We start from the raw sequence: 18,702 nt of genomic DNA, 5'->3' as shown, positions 1-18,702 counted from the left end.
GCTTCTCAGCACATAATAGATACTGTTGATAAAAAAATGGTTCAAATGACTCTGAGCACTATGGGACTTAACATCTTAGGTCATCAGTCCCCTAGAACTTAGAACCACTTAAAAGTAACTAACCTAAGGACATTACACACATCCATGCCCGAGGCAGGATTCGAACCTGCGACCGTAGCAGTCCCGCGGTTGCGGACTGAAGCGCCTAGAACCGTTCGGCCACCGCGGCGGGCTGCTGATAAAAGATTTAACGAGCAGCACTGGGGCCCGTGTACAAAAATCGGCAAAAATATTCCAGTCGAAGGAAAAGCTGCGTACAGAGATCACAAATGAAGTGTCCAGAGCCTTCATAACAACAGCAGGACTAATGCCACAACTCCTCGCACTTTAGACATTGAATCCAGTCTTCTATTGGCGGATTATTACATTTTTCAGTATAGGCTGGAGAGTGAAAAGTTTGTGGATTTTTCGTCGACGTATTTAAGTTTTGCTTTGATGTCATTTTGTTTGCTTGATCTGAATCAAATGGTTTTCTCTTCCGTTTCTTTATTTCTTGTTCTGTTGATTGAGATTCCAGTTGCTTCATGAATGGATCCTGATGGTGGTTCATTTGTAGATGTGTGTGAACTTCGGCTCTGGAGAAATATAGCTACATCTGTGAATGCGTCAGTAAATCTCTCAATTTGGTCTGTAACGGTCGACCATCTTCCTCGGCTGATATGTGATGGTCGATTAGATAAATTGTGGCCGTTCTTTGATAAACGTTTCCAAATAATTCAGCAATAAATTGGAGCGTAATTATATATCCAGGGTGATAATGAGCCACCGGTCGCCTTCTTGCGAATAAAAGTCCTTCAGAGGCTTGAAAAAGAAGCGATGCAGTGGCTGCAGTTTTTGGCTGCTGTGCGGAGAAATGGTAAGCACACGGATGTTATGGACTCTGCAATGAAGGACGTCATTCAGACTGAAATGTGATAAGCGACTGTCTAGAATTAACAAGACTGGATTTTCTTCTTTGGGCTGTGTATGTTTCTCAAAGCGTTGTGGCCACGTGAGATACAGATCCGAGTTGATGTACCACGTGTTCGAAAACATCTTTAGTGTCTGAGGAGGGGCACCATTCTTCAAACTCTCCTTCATCCTTTCCCGAGAAAGTATTATTCTTGTTTCCTGTAGGATATAATTCACCTCCGCCCCGCCCAACTCCTATCAGCGTACAACCGTTATCAACTGACCTCTTAGTCCGGATGCAATTTTGCCTTTTGCCTTCTTGCCGCATGCTGCAGTCACTTTGAGAACTTTGTTAGTAACGGTTGTAATCTCCGATTCATCCATGTCAAATATGCGATGAGATTCAGGTTTGCCGGCCGGAGTGGCCGTACGGTTCTGGGCGCTACAGTCTGGAGCCGAGCGACCACTACGGTCGCAGGTACCAATCCTGCCTCGGGCATGGATGTGTGTGATGTCCTTAGGTTAGTTAGGTTTAATTAGTTCTAAGTTCTAGGCGACTGATGACCTCAGAAGTTAAGTCGCATAGTGCTCAGAGCCATTTGAACCATTTTGAAGATTCAGGTTTTTGTATTTCCATTAGCGTTGAAAGATTATCAAAGAAAATGCTCGTTTGCTGTTCAATTCCATCTCGCATCCGAGACAAGTTCTCTGTGGGATCAGAAGGCGAAGGTCCCGTCTCTGCATGAAATCATGGGCCCAGTCTTTTCCGGCCATTTTAGTCTTTTTATCAAACTTTGTTTTTATATTATACCTCTCAGAGAAGTCATGAACTAATCTTCTGAAATATTTCAGTCTCATACCATAATAACATCTGTCCAAAGATTTGCAGGGTTCGGTGAGTTCCAGCTCCTGCTGATCATTAAAAATTCTTCCCAATTTTCTCAGTTTGTTTAACTAAAACCCTAAAGCTGCAATCTTCAAAATAAAAGGTTGCCCGAGGCAGGATTCGAACCTGCGACCTTAGCGGTCGCCCGGTTCCAGACTGTAGCGCCTAGAACCGCACGGCCACTCCAGGCGGCAAAATAAAAGGTATAGAGATAAAAGTACACTTGAAAGGGCCACGTATTTCTTTAAGGGGCTTTCTGAGGGCAGTTTCGCTTTTTCCAAACTCCCTTGCTGCTTGTCGTTTAGGTGTCCCATTTTCCAAGCCCTCTTTTTTAGCTTCCAGCATTTCTGGAGTGCGTGGCTTCCATTCGGTTTTCCTTTTGTGGACGCTAAAATAGAAATAAATTGACTCTTTGAATACTACTATCGGAGTATAATATCGAGGTGTAACGTTCATAAACATTTCTAGCTCCATATCAACGAAAAAGCTGTTAATTATAACGGATGGCGTAAGATTACGCACTGCGCACTTGTACCCCACCTGCGACTCGTAAACTTGCCCCATACTACGAGACTGCAATTTTAGTCTGCACGTGGAAACACTTTGATGCAATGTCGATTTGGTAATATATCACAAGACTGACAATACAACCTAGTACACAATGGAATAAAGTTGAAATGCGTAGGCCCGTTATTGCCTGAGATATAGCTTATTTCCGCAACGTGAAATTTTATATGAAAATAACGCAGAACAATTCTTGCCACATTCCGCAACTTTAACACTACAACAACAACCAAACTACGGAACAAAGGGTCAGCCGCAGATTCTATTTCGTGCCTTGCACAGGTAACTGTTGGGTTATCAAAATTGAGATATAAACGTTGTGCAATCGTACCCACCGCGGAGACTTACCACACTGTACTCTGTACTACTTCAGTCACTTTCTTGTATTTTAAACTTATTGTATGTAATCCACCTGAAGATGATGGTATGACCATCGACACGTATAGTGGTGTTTAAAAAGAAGTGACAGTAACAGTATACCAATAATTGTTCATGTCTAGAGTCGCAGCCCATTACAAAGAGTCCGTCGCGGACGACATACCTGATCTCCATTTATACTTATGAATCCGAATATTCTATGGCTCTAATTTTCAGTTATAGGTCTCATTTTTACTGAACTAACCTCGAAATTACTTTTATCTTCACCATACATTTGCTTGATAGAAGTGATCGAAGACCCTTCAGTCAGCGAGTCTCGTAGGTCTTTAAGGAGTATTGAGGTCTCCAACAATCATCTATCTAGCCACGCTGCCACGCATTTATATTGCACGGACATTGGTTAACTCTAGTGGCTGTGACTGCTATCGGGTGAAGTTGTGAGAACTTTTGATTTTGCAAAGTCCTGCTGACAATACCGCCTCTACGCTCGGTCGTTAACGTTTGGAATAATGAGGGCCGATCACGATTCTGTCGCGCCATCATTAAGGAGTACCGGCAGGAATCGATAAATCATACTGCCGACGCCAGAACTCGCCGAAATTTCACTCGTATGCGAATTTCTCGTGCGCATATTTAAGAAATTTCTCTTTTTGCCTTTGATTACGTACATTAAAGTGTTTTCTTCTTCGTAAAATGACTCTTTCTGTCCATTTCGCATTATCTTTTAAATATCAGTTTCACTGTAAAAAACGTAGAGGTGCTTTTGATCTTTTGTGGCATCCATGTTAGAGCGGTGAATTGTAATCCTTGTATAAAACGCGGATATAACCATTTTCTTGAAACTCCTAAATATCGTCCTTCAATAATGCATCTACCTCTACACTTTGCGAACCTCGTATGTATGACTTAAATGAATTCGCAATTGCGAATAGCGACAGCCTTCAGCTATAGAATGGGATGAAGACAATGAAAATTTGCGCCGGACCGGGACTCTAACTCGGATTTCTCGCTTATCGCGAGGGGTCGCTTTGCCATTAGGCTATCCCTGCACGACTCACGACCACACCCAAATTTCCATATGTCGTCAACCATGCGTCTGCGACCTGTACTCGTACATCCATTATGTATACTCCCGTACAATTTTCATTGTCGTCATTCGATTCTACAGATGAGGGTTGTCCTTATTCGCAATTAAGAAATCATTTAATGTTTTTCATAACGGCTATAGTCGCCGTAGTGCCTGTTCCTTTAAAGGGAATTCGCATTGTAATCAGAATAACACAGGCAGTGCAACATCGTAATCATCTTAATGTGTGTAGCGAAGAGCACTTTCACTTCTCCCCCTTGCATGCTTCAGTCGCGAATCGTGCGGTTTTCCTCTGTAGAGCGACTGTGGTTGATTTTCTATCCTGTTGTCACTTAACTCGAAATTGTCATTTTGATATTCGCGCGAAGTTGGAAAAGAGAACCTAAGATACATGTTCTTCAGTGAAACAGCTTTCGGAAACTGAATATAATACGCCAGAGGTCAGTGATCGTGCTTGCTGATTCTTTTCCTCCCCATTCACTGAATTTAAAAGTTCGGTCATCTATGTCATCGCATATGTAGTATTGTATTATAGGCATGTGGTATTTGCTGAATGAACGTATAAAAACCATTCTCAATCGAGAAACCCTTCAGGAATTCAAACTCTGATAATCATGCTAATCGATGTTTCAAGTATCGAAGTACGTTAGGGCGTCAGAAAATGGTCGGAAAATGTCTCATACTAATTCTCCGATTGTGCCATTGTCTTACGAAGAGATTGTGATCTACCACCTACAGACTGTGAGTCGCTATCCTATCTGATGTGTTTCTCTTGCTACTGGTTTATCTAAGCAGCTGCTTAGAATAATTTCCGTACTACTCGTGTATGTTTAGTACAGTTTCCACAAGAACTTTCCTGCCTGTCTCCAATGCTGAATGTGTGTGACGCACAGTCTGTAACTGGTAGCACCAAATTCCTTCTATTACAATGGCATGATCGGGTAATTTGTACGAGGTATTTCCCGAACATTTTCTGACGCATCGGAGCGCTTCGGTACTTGTGTGGGAACATCCGATTAGCGTAACTATCGCAGTTTGGATTCCAGACGAATTACAGAAGAATCCTCATCAAATATTACAAGTTGCTATTTTTTATGATATTTCCAGAGCGTTTGATTGTGTAGATCATATTACTCTCTTAAAGAACTTAAATTTTATGGAAATGATGCCTTTGCACGCAACTGGTTTGAATCATATGTAACAAATAGAACGCAAAAACTTCAGGTCATAATTCAGACAATGTTGGAAAGGGAGAAAATCTTAGTGACTCGGGAAGAAAACTCACGAAGGGAGTCCCACAGGCTTCAATTTCTGGTCGACTGCTATTCGTTATATCTGTGAATGACCATCCAGTTAACATCCGACAACCAGGATTGGTGTTAAAATAAATCCCGTCACAGAGAATGCAACAGGAGGGCTTGTTACCGATTTTTTTTTTTTTGAAAGAATTATTAAGGTGTCCTCTGGAAGTCAACTCTCCCTAAATTTTGAGAAGACACACTATATTTTATTCTGTAGAACAAATAGTAATACCAACAATTGGTGTTGTACATGTACAGGACTCAGTAAACAGGTCAGAATGCCCCAAATTTTTAAGTGTATGTGTTGATAAAACTGGAAGAAGCACATTACTGAGCTTCTCGACAGTTAAGTTCAGCAAGTTTTGATCTTATGATAACTGTTAGTCTTGGAAACAAACGAATGATCCTCTTGACATATTTTGCACATTTCCGCTCAGAAATGTCTTAAATAATTTTCTGGGGTAGCTTATTACTCGGGAAGAAAGTGTTGATTGCTTTACAAAAGTGGTCAGTGAGAATAATATGTGACGTTCACTCGCGATCATGTAGGTATCTCTTCAAGGAGTTAGACATTTTAGAATTACCATCATAGTACATATATTTTCTTGTAGAATTCCTCGTAAATAATCCATTACCATTGGAGAAGAATAGTGATCTCCACTGTGACAGCACTGGAGGGAAAAAATACCTTCATTAGCTGTTATTAAACATGGCAGTGGCCCAGAAAGGAATTGAATATGCAGCAACTAAAAATTCTGATAATTTGCCCAATAACATAAAATGTCTGACAGGTAGTAAAGCAAGTTTTACATCTAACCTAAAATAGTTTCTCCTAGACAACTCATTTATTCCATGGGCCAATTTTTAATTAAAAACTGGTAGCCATTAGAAAAAGAAGAAACACTCCTTTTCAAGTGTAGTTGCATCAGTAGGACTAAAAAATATGTTCACTAATCATCATGTTTACATATCCTATGAAGTGACTCCTCCCACGTCATTTCGATAAAACAGTCGTTCTAATGACGTATGGAACATGTAACTAACTAACTAACTTACTATGTTTGAAACACCTTTGATGATTCTCTTCTTATTAATTATATTGCAGTCTGACTGCATATTTCTTTCATATCACATTCACTTCAGTAAATGCAGCCCCACTTTGGTGTCTAGCCCGTCTTTATAGTTTCTGACCCAATTGAAATTTAATTATCGTCGCTGTGTATTTCTGGTTGTAGCCTGTTGTCTGTTAGTACATGTGCGGTACTACCATTAAGAGGCAAGAGTAATTTTACTCCTTATTCTTAACGCTTTGACGGTTCACTAATATCGTGTTTACTTTTGCTGACGTCCTAAAATATGTATTCCCTTGTGTGGCAAGTGTGGGTGACCCACTGTCGGATCTGTGGTATATTATCGAGGGCATACAGAGGATTTTTCGGTCTACTGGAAAACCTCTATGACGAGCGACACACCTACTCTGCCCTACGATTTGCTGTAGCCGAAGAATTAACGCACGTCTGACCTATTCAGGCAGTCCCTAAAATTCTCCGCCCGGTAATGCAGGTCAAGAAAACTGCGCCCGTCATCGTCAGGGAATCGACGTAAGCCGTCCACCCGATTGCGAACCGGAGAGGCCTAGTTGAGCCTAGAGACGACGTTGCAAATCGCGGTCTTTGAATCCTCTTAATGTCTCCACTATTTTGTCCAGTCGTCAAAAGAAGCAAAGGATCAGCGTTAAAACCAGTCGAGATGTGTCTTTGTGTCGTCATGAAGCACGACCTTGAGGCAGCTGCACTCACTGCGTTCAAAAGCTGGCGGCAGAACTTCCTCCACGTGCCGAACGAGATTCCTCTGCAAGTAAGCAGAGCTGTACTGCCCTTCTCCTTGGCGTGAGCGTTGTTCCCCTGAAAGTTTCCCTTAGGCGGCTTAATACTGAAGCTCGCAACGAAAAGGAGTTCCTCCTGCAATCGGAACGCCTGACCCTACAGGAAGATCGTCCCCAATTCCAGCAGATGAAGCGTTTCATTCTGGCTTGAGCGGCTTATCAGCATCACTGAACAGGCGTACAGGGACAGCCGGGCCGCTACTCGCATACCGCACGCATGCATAGATCGGCGTTCACACACCGAGAGGGGTAATTCGGTGGTCAACACACTGGACTCGCATTCGGGAGAGCGACGGTTCAAATCTCCGTCCGACCATCCAGTCGTTCTTTTGAAATGTCACGGCCGATTTACTTCCCCATCCTTTCGTAATGCGAGCTTTTGCTCTGTCTCTAATGAACGCGTTGTCGAAGGTACGTTAAAACCTAATCTCCCATTCTTTGTGTTTCCTCCACTGTACGTCATTCAACCTGGGGTGGAGCCAAATGTGTCGGCGCAGATTCAACCATCTCGGGCGATCCCAGAGGCATCTGAAGCCGTCATGGGGACCTGAGAGCTCCAGGAGCCCAAGTCTGCAATCTAAAGTTCGTGGACTGCAGCCACCCGTTCCGGGTAGCAGCCAGCTCCGCCTACGCCAGAAAAGTGAAAACACAACTCCTATGCGTCTCTCATTGTCAGATAGAACTAACTTGGGTAGTGCAAGTACTGAGAATGCTGGTACTGCTAGAGATACAGTTACTCGGTCAGACATTGTAACGACGAATTTATACTTGCCGGCATAACAGTACAGTTTAATCCACCGGAGCAAGACCCGTATAGAGAAGTTTCTCACGGTCGAGGAAATTATTTAATGATGTATCTGCATGGTCGCTAGCAGACTAAAGCCAATTTCCATACAGAAATGTCGGGAAGTGATGCGGAGGAGTATTTACTGAGCTGGAAACTCTCTTCCATTTAAACCTGTGTAGTATTTATATTAACTGAAAACATGTACGAATTCTTTCTTTTCGATTACAGGTTCCTTTGAAACATATTGCCAGATTTTTGTTTCAGACCGGGATTCGAACCTGAAACCTTCACCTTTTGCGGACAAGTTCTCTACCGACTGTCTGTCCAAGTATTACGATCTGCCCTCGCAGCTTTTGTTCCGCTAGTACCTCATAGTCCACCTTTCAGACTTCACAGCGGTTCTCGTGCGTACCTTGCGGGACAAGCAATCCTGGAAGAAAGGCGTCCTCTCGGACTTCAGACAAGTACGAAGCAAGATTTATAGTTTCAAACAGGAAGCACTAAATTCTGCCATGGTTCTCAGACTGCATTGCTTTCAGCTTTTCTGTTAAATATTGTGTTAATGAAAAGGTCATTAATGTTAGTCTAAGAAAATGCGGTAGATTAACATCGTTTGCCCTTTAACGCTTTTATTTCCTCAAGGTGTTTCCCTTTCTCTGGCTGCAGCTATTAAACTGATGCTAGACTTTGAGCCACTCTGTGTTCCGAGCATGGAGGTGCTACCATTAAAATATGCTGAAGACGCATTTATTAAATACGTGAGTTGCAGTACCACTCCACGGAATGAAATACTGCAAGTCGTCTTCTCGCATACATTCACGTATTCTGAGCTGGCATATTGAGATGTAGTTTAACCGTCGTCGGCGCTGTCTACCAGGAAAGTACTAAGTAGGTCGATGAACAGCATATTCAGATATCTAAATAGCACAAAAATTTGTATGCACAGCTATTGTTTGACATTTCAAAAACAAGTGTAGCCGTAAAAGGGGTCATCGAATATTGAGGATGCTAATAGTAACAATAATAATAGTATCCATCCACAGGCTGGCTGGCACACCGGACCGTCCCACCTGGAAAGCTGTGCGTTAGACCGCACGGCTAATCGGACGTTCTGTAGTAGTAGTAGTAGTAGTAGTACTTGAGAGGAAAGGTTAGATGAAAGACAGACTACAAATTTCCGCGAGCCGTCCTCAGACACAACCGCAATCGGCCGACTAAGTTCTCCACGTGAAGCACATTCGACAGTGTCAGACTAGCCTCAAAAATCTAATAATCAGTACATTCTTGACTTAATATGGTTAAATTCGGCCACGTTAGGTTTTGTAACTTATGATATTGTTCGATGCGAAAAACACAAAATTGCCTACGATCTTTATAAGACGGATAAAGATTTTGTATTTCATATAATAAGAACAGCTTTACTCGACATGCGAATTTGGTTGACGCGAGTTAGATGATACAGTATAAGGTCGCTATTTTGCAAGATTTTTGAACTGCTTTATTTAGAGTTAGAAAGAAACTGTTTATTCATTATTTAAGTGCTAATACTATGTTATTATTATACTCGTACATTGTAAGGTAGAAAAAATGGCTCTGAGCACTATGGTAGTCAACATCTGAGGTCAACAGTCTCCTAGAACTTGGAAGTACTTAAACCTAACTAACTTAAGGACATCACACACATCCATGCCCGAGGCAGGATTCGAACCTGCGACAGTAGCGGCCGCATGGTTACAGACTGAAGCGCCTAGAACCGCTCGGCCACACCGGCCGGCTGTAAGGTAGACTCAAAAAGTTTGTCTGGGTACATGTAAGAGAGGGCCTTAGGTTTCTAATGTTGCCAGGTGAGATAAATGTTAAAACAAATAAACAGTCGGAATCATCAAGTCGATCTGTAAAGTCATACTGCGGATTGTGCCGAACGAGTAGAAACTTTTGAACGATATACCAAGATAATTTTTCGGTCACAAGAAATTTTCATTTACCTGTTTTTTTTTCACATAGCATGTTGCTGTATTGTAATTTGTGATTTGTCATGAGTTTGTGAGAATAAAGTGTTTGGTGCTTCCCTGATAAGAAAACTTGAATCCCTTTGTTAAACACAGAAAAATATAATTTTCGTCGATCTTCCAACTCAGGCGAGTGCTCGGTCCATTTCTCATCGGGTGTACGCAGCTTTATTTCCGATGCGTCACAGCGTTGCCTCAGCATCTATCTCTCTCTCTCTCTCTCTCTCTCTCTCTCTCTCTCTCACTCTCTCACTCTCAGTGCCTCCCCCTCCCTTCCTCCCCATTGCAGGCAGAAACAAGTCCAAACGGTGGTACGCAGATGTGTGATGACTCGCCCTTGATACTCGGATTTGCCGAAAAACGCGCCTCGTCTTCCTGTAAAGCGTACGGGTAGGCGATATGTAAACGCGATTTCCGTTTAAACCCGCCGCTCCTGAAACAACCGCGTTCGTATTTTGTTGGCTGTCGCGTCGCAGCTGTTAACAGGCGATAAATCTGCACACACACACACACACACACACACACACACACTCACACTCACACTCACAAATTTCGCGCCCACGAAACTCGGTCTGGCGCCCACTGCAGGCTGAGACTTCCGCCTCGCAGACCTGATGGAATAGTTAACACGAGGACGGGCAACACTGCTTTCCTGCGCAGTCGGCACTCTCAGCTTTGTGATTAAAATCCACGGACCCTTCAAAGAGGCGTTGGGAAAGCACGCACTCTGGACGAGGGGAGACGAATGCATTCAGCTTTGCCTTGGCACCAGGTTCGTTTTAGAGGCTGCACTCGTGTCACAATTTCTTCCATTTCCCTTCGTCTCAGTTGCAATCGCGGTACTACGTAAAAATGATTGTGATTCCTGACATTCCAGCGGTTCTATAATTTTATAAATGCATCGTCGTGCTCATGAGATTTAGAGAATTGTTTAGTCAGATTTGTCGCTGAACGATCCACGGTATTGTACGTGTTTTTATTTCCCATGCCTCCTCCTCGTGCGGTAAACGATTTAATGGCGAGCAGTATTCTTTTCGAAGCTGCATTTTAGGTACTGCACCGCAGATTATCGTTAGAGCAACACTGAACAGTCAGTATTAAAGCGTAGCTCACTGTGTGGAGCTTTATATTCCAGCTCATTATTTCAGAAGTTCGTGCTGTGATTTCCATAGGCTATTTCTGTACAGAGCTTATCTGCCGAAACATGCCATAACCTGACACTGGATTGAGCTTCGTGTGCTGATTGTTTATCAGACACTGTTGCTGCATATAAATAATGCATTCTAAGCTTCCAAAAACAGTTTTGGAGAATAATTTGGAGTAACTATTTGTATTGTGTCCCTTCTTGTTCTCCTTTTATTTCCGTTTCGCCACATCATGTTTACATAAAGCCACTAAGTAGCTTTATATTTTCTCCTGTAGTTACTCTCATTTATGATGTCATTCCTTCGTCGTACTGTTCATTTTTCTCTTTGAATTCTTGGAACTTTTTATGTTTCAAAATTTTCTACTGCTCCTTTTTTTCTCTTGTCTTTTGTTTTGGCTTTAGTTTCTTAATTTGTATGGCAATTTCCTGTAGAGCTTCAGGCGCATTTAGTGAATGTTTCTGGATTTTTTCCTCATGTGTTACATATTTTATGTTGTTCTGTTGCTAATATTTATCTCAAATTCTCTATTTATTTCTCTCTCTGTCTCTCCGTTTCGTTGCATAAATCCTAAAATTAATTGTCTAATACATACGAAGATTCCATCTGATTTATTGTCAAATAATGATAATTTGTGCATTTTTAGGGAACCATATTTTGTTTGTTCTAAAATCATTTGTTGAGTGGAGTGACAGCTCCCCTTACATACTGCTTCAAGTTTCAGCAACGACAGTCTAGGAATATGTGAATAATACTAGAGGTAAAATGCACAGCCACGGTATAAATAACCATTACTATGGAATAATTTACAATCTATGCATTGTGTACTAAGGCATTCACATTTGCAACGAATAATTTAATTGCATATTACTGACAGCCCAGTACAATGGTGACCACTAGATTTTCATTTGTAGGGAAACAACTGATTTTATTTTGCTTATTCAACATGAGTATGCACACGAAAAATTGGTAAAATCTTTAAACTCAGGTAAATGACTGGCAAAAGTTTTCTTCCGAACAAAAGTTATTATTGCAACATTTCTGCAAGGAATTACATGGGACTTTAACATTACAATTGTGGTTAAATCAGTTGTGGCAATTAACATATGCGCGCGGCAACAAAGAACAATTTTTTATCACCTTATACTACATCGCTTAGGCACTGCCATCGTTCTGCACGACCGGCCCAACACAAGTCAGTCGCTGCACTGCCCTGTCCGAACTCCATAACTCAAGTGCTCTGTGCGAGCTACTAAAGTCGACTTACTGCCAACACTGCTCTGACGTGCGATTCTGTTGTAGCGTAGATACTCCATATCGCAGGCAGCGCGTGAGCAATCCATCGAAATTACATCTGCTCAAATGAGCTAGCGAATAGTAATGAACCCCTAATGAACCCCTTACAAGTTGTCGGAATGTGGGTGCAAATCCGTTAAGTTGGAAAAAACGAACATTTTTGTCTGCCGTTATGCATGTAGGAGTTGTTTGCGTTTTGTATTCTCTACATTGTTTCTACTGTACCATCACCTGTTTATACTGTTTTGTGGCAAAAGAAAAGCATCCATGCAAAATTTCCGTTTGTTGCTTTAGTTTTGGACACCAGTGTACATAACAGCAAACGCATGTGTGGAATAGTACTGCCGCATCGGGCAGACTAAAGTTTAATAATCTGCAGCTACAGTGAATGTTCTTTCAATTCATTCTCGTTCCATATTGGCACCATGATAATTTTTCGTATAACACAAAACTATTTTCTATTTGTTTGGGAGTATTTTTATTTATGATATTTGTAATACTGTAATGAAGTAACATTTGAGGTTCAAATTCTAGAACCACAAACTTCCTGAAAATTGAAATTCTTAAGTGTTTCTTCGTCGCACTCTAGAAACTTTCGTAATCGCCATTAAAAATTTTGTTAATGGCCATTGCAAAGACCGTCGGAGCAGCGGTATCCATCGGTCTTCGGAGAACGATTGCACGTTACTTGATACATACGCTCAGACACGGTCTTCCCAAAAGTCGTGTGTAACTGTAGTGTATACTTAGATGCTTTCTAAGGATGAGAAGTGCTAGTAATTTAACTAGCTAGTCGAATATGTCTGACAGTAAAAACTCTCGGATAATGAATATGCCGAAGAAGACATTAGTGACGTTTCCTTTAGAAGAGTCTTGTTTTCTAGTCAATTTCGGAGCATTGCGTGAATAAAACGAGTAGGAGCCTTATACTTTCGCGGTAACAGAAGAGGCGAATGATGTTTCTTATTCTTTTCACCAGGATTGCATTACGGTAAGTTTTTTGTGGTGGAAATACAGGCTGAGTCTGGATGAAAGGTACATGCGTTGCCGGATGATAGTATTGGTAGGTCTGAATAAGAAATTTCAAATGAATGTATTCCCTTTTCTTAATTGTATCCGACATAGAACTGTTTGAAAAACACGGGCGTCAGTCGCATGTCCTTCTTCACCAGCTCTCCCATTCGAATAAACCAAAGTGATATTGGGCTACATACTGTTGTCTTTACTGAACATATCAGTGCGCACTTTACTTGCGCCTGATGGGGGCGACGAGTCCTGCAAGTGTACACGTTGTTTCTACCTCTCGTCTCGGTACTACAGTGGTTGCACCAGTGTTGTTACATGTACAGTCCATTATGTTATTGTCTGTGGCGTTGGCTTAAGAGCGAAGTCCACAAATGCAGTGTGGACACAGAGAAGGAACTTATTGCTCGTATCTACATGCGTGTGCTCTGGTAAAGGACCGTAGGAATGAGCTCAGGTCAAGAGCACAGTAGCTGTGTACAGGTCCCGGCGGGGTCAGGGATTTTCTCTGCCTCGTGATGGCTGGGTGTTGTGTGCTGTCCTTAGGTTAGTTAGGTTTAAGTAGTTCTAAGTTCTAGGGGACTGATGACCATAGATGTTAAGTCCCATAGTGCTCAGAGCCATTTGAACCATTTTTTTGTGTACAGGTGCTGCAAAATGCATTGCGGTTGACGTTAGACTTTTCGAGCATCTTTTGTGAGAAAATGTACACAATTAAACAAAACATTAGATAACAATGTTTCATTTACTATGACTTGAATTTGTTCAGTTCCCCATTGATTTCAGTAGTTTCCTTGTAAACTGCTAAAAACAGGACATACGTTTGTATGACGTATTCTGTTCAGACTCACTAATACTGCCACCGATAACACGTGTTCGGTGTCCCCGCCCCGTCAGACGGGGCAGCTCGGGGAATGGCGGGTGGCCGACGCCACTTCTATCGTGTTCTGACTATCGGCGCCGGAGAGCGTGTGTTTTGCTTCCTGTGCGGGTCGGATTAGCCTCAGTCCGTGCCCGGGCACAGTGAACGTCGGTTGCGATTCAGCTATTGATTTATCTTTCTACCATTCTGTGGTGAAACTCGTGCAGCTAAGTGCATTTGTTTTCAGTTTATGGTTCTTTATCTATAAAATAATTACTTTCAACATAATTTCACCAGAATTCTATTTTTTAGACATGTCTCAAAACAGATGTGGAAGAAAGAGGAAATTATTTCCTGTTGAAGGTAACTTTGGAAAAACTATAAATTAAAACACGTACCCTTCATATTTTGTTTTGTCTTTCATTATCTTTGTTCAATGCATACTTTGCATGTTGTTGTTGTTGTTGTTGTGGTCTTCAGTCCTGAGACTGGTTTGATGCAGCTCTGCATGCTACTCTATCCTGTGCAAGTTTCTTCATCCCCCAGTACCTACTGCAGCCTACATCCTTCTGAAACTGCTTAGTGTATTCATCTCTTGGTCTCCCTCTACGATACTTTGCATACATATGTAATATTCGATATCATAATTTTATTATAGAATTTTCACTATATGTTCAGTAAATTACTCAGTGAAATATTATGAGATTATGTGACAAGGAATGTATGCAATGTTCTCAGCATTCTGTCTTCTCCACCTCATCTCTGAAATTAACATTTTTTTTTCAGTTGAATGCGAGGATGAAATTTCTTCTTGTGATTTATCAGGACCGTGTCATTCTACCGGCTCGACCGAAAATGTCCGACGTTCACTGCAGAGTGTCGGGCACGAACTGAGGCAAATCCGACCCGCACACTAAACAAAACAAGGGCTAGACGGCGCCTATAGTCAGAACACAATAGGCGAGTGTCGGCCACCTGCCATTTTCCGAGCTACAACGCTTGATGGGGCGGGATTTTCCTCCTGACACACTGTGTGTTATTCACAAGTGATGTCATTTGCGACTGTACGCTAGTAGAATGTATATAGTGCTTTATTTAAAATTGCTACTGCCAAGAGTTGAGCAGCAGAAAAAGTGCAGGCGTATCATATTCCCAGAAAAAAATCCCTGGAAATATAGTGAATTGAAGAGTATCGGCTTTTTGACCTGTCAGATGACAGACAACTAAAGAGTGGGGTTTGAAAACATGAGAATATGGTACGATGGAACTGTATAGCGACCGCTGGCCAAAATAGGGTCAGATTAACAATGGAACACATATTTTGCCATTGCGAAGCATTGGTGAGTGTCAGAGTCCTTCGCTCCACGGTTGAGCGTGGGTTCGCGACGAGAGGTGAGGCGTGCGGTGCTTAGCGACAGGAACGCAACTCGTGAAACGGAAGCGTGGGGTGGGGGGCTCGCCGGGCTGAATGGGCGCTGTAATTGGAGCCGGCAACAGCGGCTGCTCCCTGCTCCCTGCTGCCTGCTGGCTAATTGGTCGCCCCGCTCGCAGCGCGCTCTATTGAAAGTACGTGTCCGCGAGCGCTCCCATCCTGCTGTCGCGCTGTGGCGCCCGCGTTACCCTGGAACGGAGTAAACAAACTGCTTACATTTTACCCTTTGGTACAGATAAGATTAAAACTGTGTGTCGAAGCTTGACGAAACTGATCGAAAGAAGTTTTGAAGCACCTGCGTGTCTACCATCTGCATACATACTTCTCAAGCCACGTTACTGTGCATGGCGGAAGATACCTTTTACCACTCTTGATCATTCCCTTCCGTATTCCTCTAGCAAATGGAGCGAGGGGAAAACGACTGTGTACGAGGATGATGATTCAAATGAAAACCTTGAAAGCTCTATAAAATTTCGAAAAGTTGTGTGGTGAAGTTGGTAGGTGGCAGTAGTGGAGGTTCAGAAAGTGACCGACAGGTGGCAGAGTGATGCTACAACACAGGAAAAGGCAGCAAAATCCACAACAAGACGGCCTTCCCACTGTCAACATGCACCGCGATTCAGCGGCGATCCGTGATGCGTTTTTTTGTGTAGTGAAATTGTCAAACCAGTAAAATTATTGCAGAATGATAGCTCAGTACAATGATTTGTGTTTGTCGTTGCAGCAAGTGTGCCGGTGGCACAGGAAGTTTAAAAGCGCAGTAACGTCTGTGGAGGCTGTCCCAAGACCATGGTAGGCCAACCGCATAGTAAAATGGTTCAAATGGCTCTGAGCACTACGGGACTTAACATCTGAGGTCATCAGTCCCCTAGACTTAGAACTACTTAAACCTATCTAACCTAAGAACATCACACACATCCATCCCCGAGGCAGTGTTCGAACCTGCGACCGTAGCGGTCGCGCGGTTCCGGACTGAAACGCCTAGAACCGCTAGGTCACAGCAGCCGCCAAACCGCGTAGTAACGGACGAGAACATTGCGTTAATGGAGAAGCTAGTAAAGGAGAACAGACGCTTCATTCTGAACGAAATAGCCACAAATTAGAAGGTTATCATTTGTTCAGCGCAGAATATCGTTCACAATGTATTGCATTTCAATACGGTGTCTACAACATGGGTGCCACTTCACTTGACTGCCAAATTAAAAGACTGTCGAGTCGATGCCTATGAAGAACTTTTGCGTTATTTTCATATTGAAGGTGACGGATTTTTGGGAAGAATTGTTACTGGCGATGAGACTTTCGCCCACTATCGCCAAGCAGAAAAGGTGAGGTCAAGCAAGGAATGGCGCAACATCTCATCGCCGAAACCAAAAAAATTCCGCACACAATCGTCTGCTGGTAAAGGGATGCTCATTCTCTTTTATGGTGCAGTAATTTTGAAGCATTAAATGCATAGAGATGTGACGGTAACCAGTACTTCTTATTCAGACATGCTGAAAAATTAACTTGGCCCTAAAATCAGGAATAAACAATGAGGACTTCTGACTTCAGAAGTATTGCTGCAACATGAGACGCCCGACCGAATACAGCCGGTAAGACAGTTGAACTATTCAGGACATTAAATTTGAACGTGTGGTACATGCTCTCTATTCATCAGACTTCGCTCGTAGTGACTTTCGTCTGTTTGGCGCACTCAAAGAAGCAAAAGGAGGCAGGCGTTTCAGAAGTGACGAAGAAGTGAAAACCGCTGTGCACGACTGATTATAAACACGACCAAAAGATTTCTTTCATTGTGGTATCTATACACTTCCAAAGCGGTGCAATATGTGCATTCGACGTGAGGGAGATAACGTCGAAAAATGACGTGTAAGGTTTTTGTTCATTGTCAAATTAAAATTATTGTACACTTTTAAGGTTTTCATTTGAATCACCGTCGTACATGTATGTCTGTACGAGCCATGATTTCTCTTGTCTTGTCTTCTCAGTCCTCTGGCGAAATTTAGCCCTTGCTGGGTGAACAACCATGTGCAATCAGCCTGAAATAGCGGTTCTCTAAATTTTCTCAGTAGTGTTTCACGAAAAAGTGATTCGCTTTTAAGTCCACGGTGCATCCACGTAATACTCGCATGTTGATTAACCCTACTGGTGACAAATCTGGCAGCACGCTTCTGAATTGCTTCGATGTCTTCTTTTAATCCGACCTGGATGGAAACCCAGACACTTGAGCTGTACTCAAGAGTGGATCACAGTAGTGTGTTATAGGTGGTCTCCTTTGTAGATGAGATTCACTTTCCTTGAAGTCTCTCAGTAAACCGAGTTCCACCATTCACCTTCCTCAGTAAACAGACTTTTACCATTCAGCTTCCCTATATTGACCTTACGTGCTCGTTCCATTACATATCGCTCTGCAGAGTTATCTGTAGATATTTAACCGACGTGACAATGTGAAGCAGCGCACTACTGATTCCATATTCAAACATTACAGGATTGTTTTTCTCACCCATCTGTGCTGGCTTTTGTTTTTCTACATTTAGAGCAAGCTGCCATTCATCACACAGTCATACCTTCGAACATGCTATGGTTTGGGATGGAACGAAGAAAATAAGCCTTGTGGATCCAATACCCATATGTAGTGACACGGTTGATCCTCTTTGGCATGCAGTCGACAATATGGTCGTGCCCAGCTCTTCAACGGCGACTCTCCAGGTGTATCTCACGTGCGCGGAGCGTTCCTGCGACGACGCGCTGCAAGTTTAAACTGCCCCCAAGCAAACTCAGTCGACTTCAAACCTTTGATACCTCACGTCATCCCATACATTCATTCTTGCCTCTTGGAAGAATATGCTCCCGAGATCATCCTGAAGTAGGTCTTCTAGTTGAAATGTTGACTGTAGGACTTGACAACGTGTTGGAGGATCTTCTCCAATCGCATATAACTTGAAAACTATCCTCGATACCGAAGAGAGGCATCCGACATTCGTATGGGATACTTTCCCAAAACCTGACTGACCCAGATAACTACCCACAGAACTCTTAAGCCTACATGCCGGAGACATGCGTTGATTCCTGTATACCTCCACATTCTTCTGCGGCGAT

General features: G+C 42.6%; 1 protein-coding gene across 2 annotated transcripts in view; it reads left to right on the top strand.

Moving 5' to 3' along the window:
• The window catches only part of LOC126187797 (colorectal mutant cancer protein), a 582,723-nt gene that overhangs the window by 409,056 nt on the left and 154,965 nt on the right, over positions 1 to 18,702 (top strand). The gene's annotated exons all lie outside the window — the stretch shown is intronic.

This window comes from Schistocerca cancellata, chromosome 1 (genome assembly GCF_023864275.1).
Source record: "Schistocerca cancellata isolate TAMUIC-IGC-003103 chromosome 1, iqSchCanc2.1, whole genome shotgun sequence".
NCBI lineage: Eukaryota > Metazoa > Arthropoda > Insecta > Orthoptera > Acrididae > Schistocerca > Schistocerca cancellata.
The sequence above is the reverse complement of the archived record's forward strand: the minus strand, read 5'-3'. Positions and strand labels throughout refer to the sequence as shown.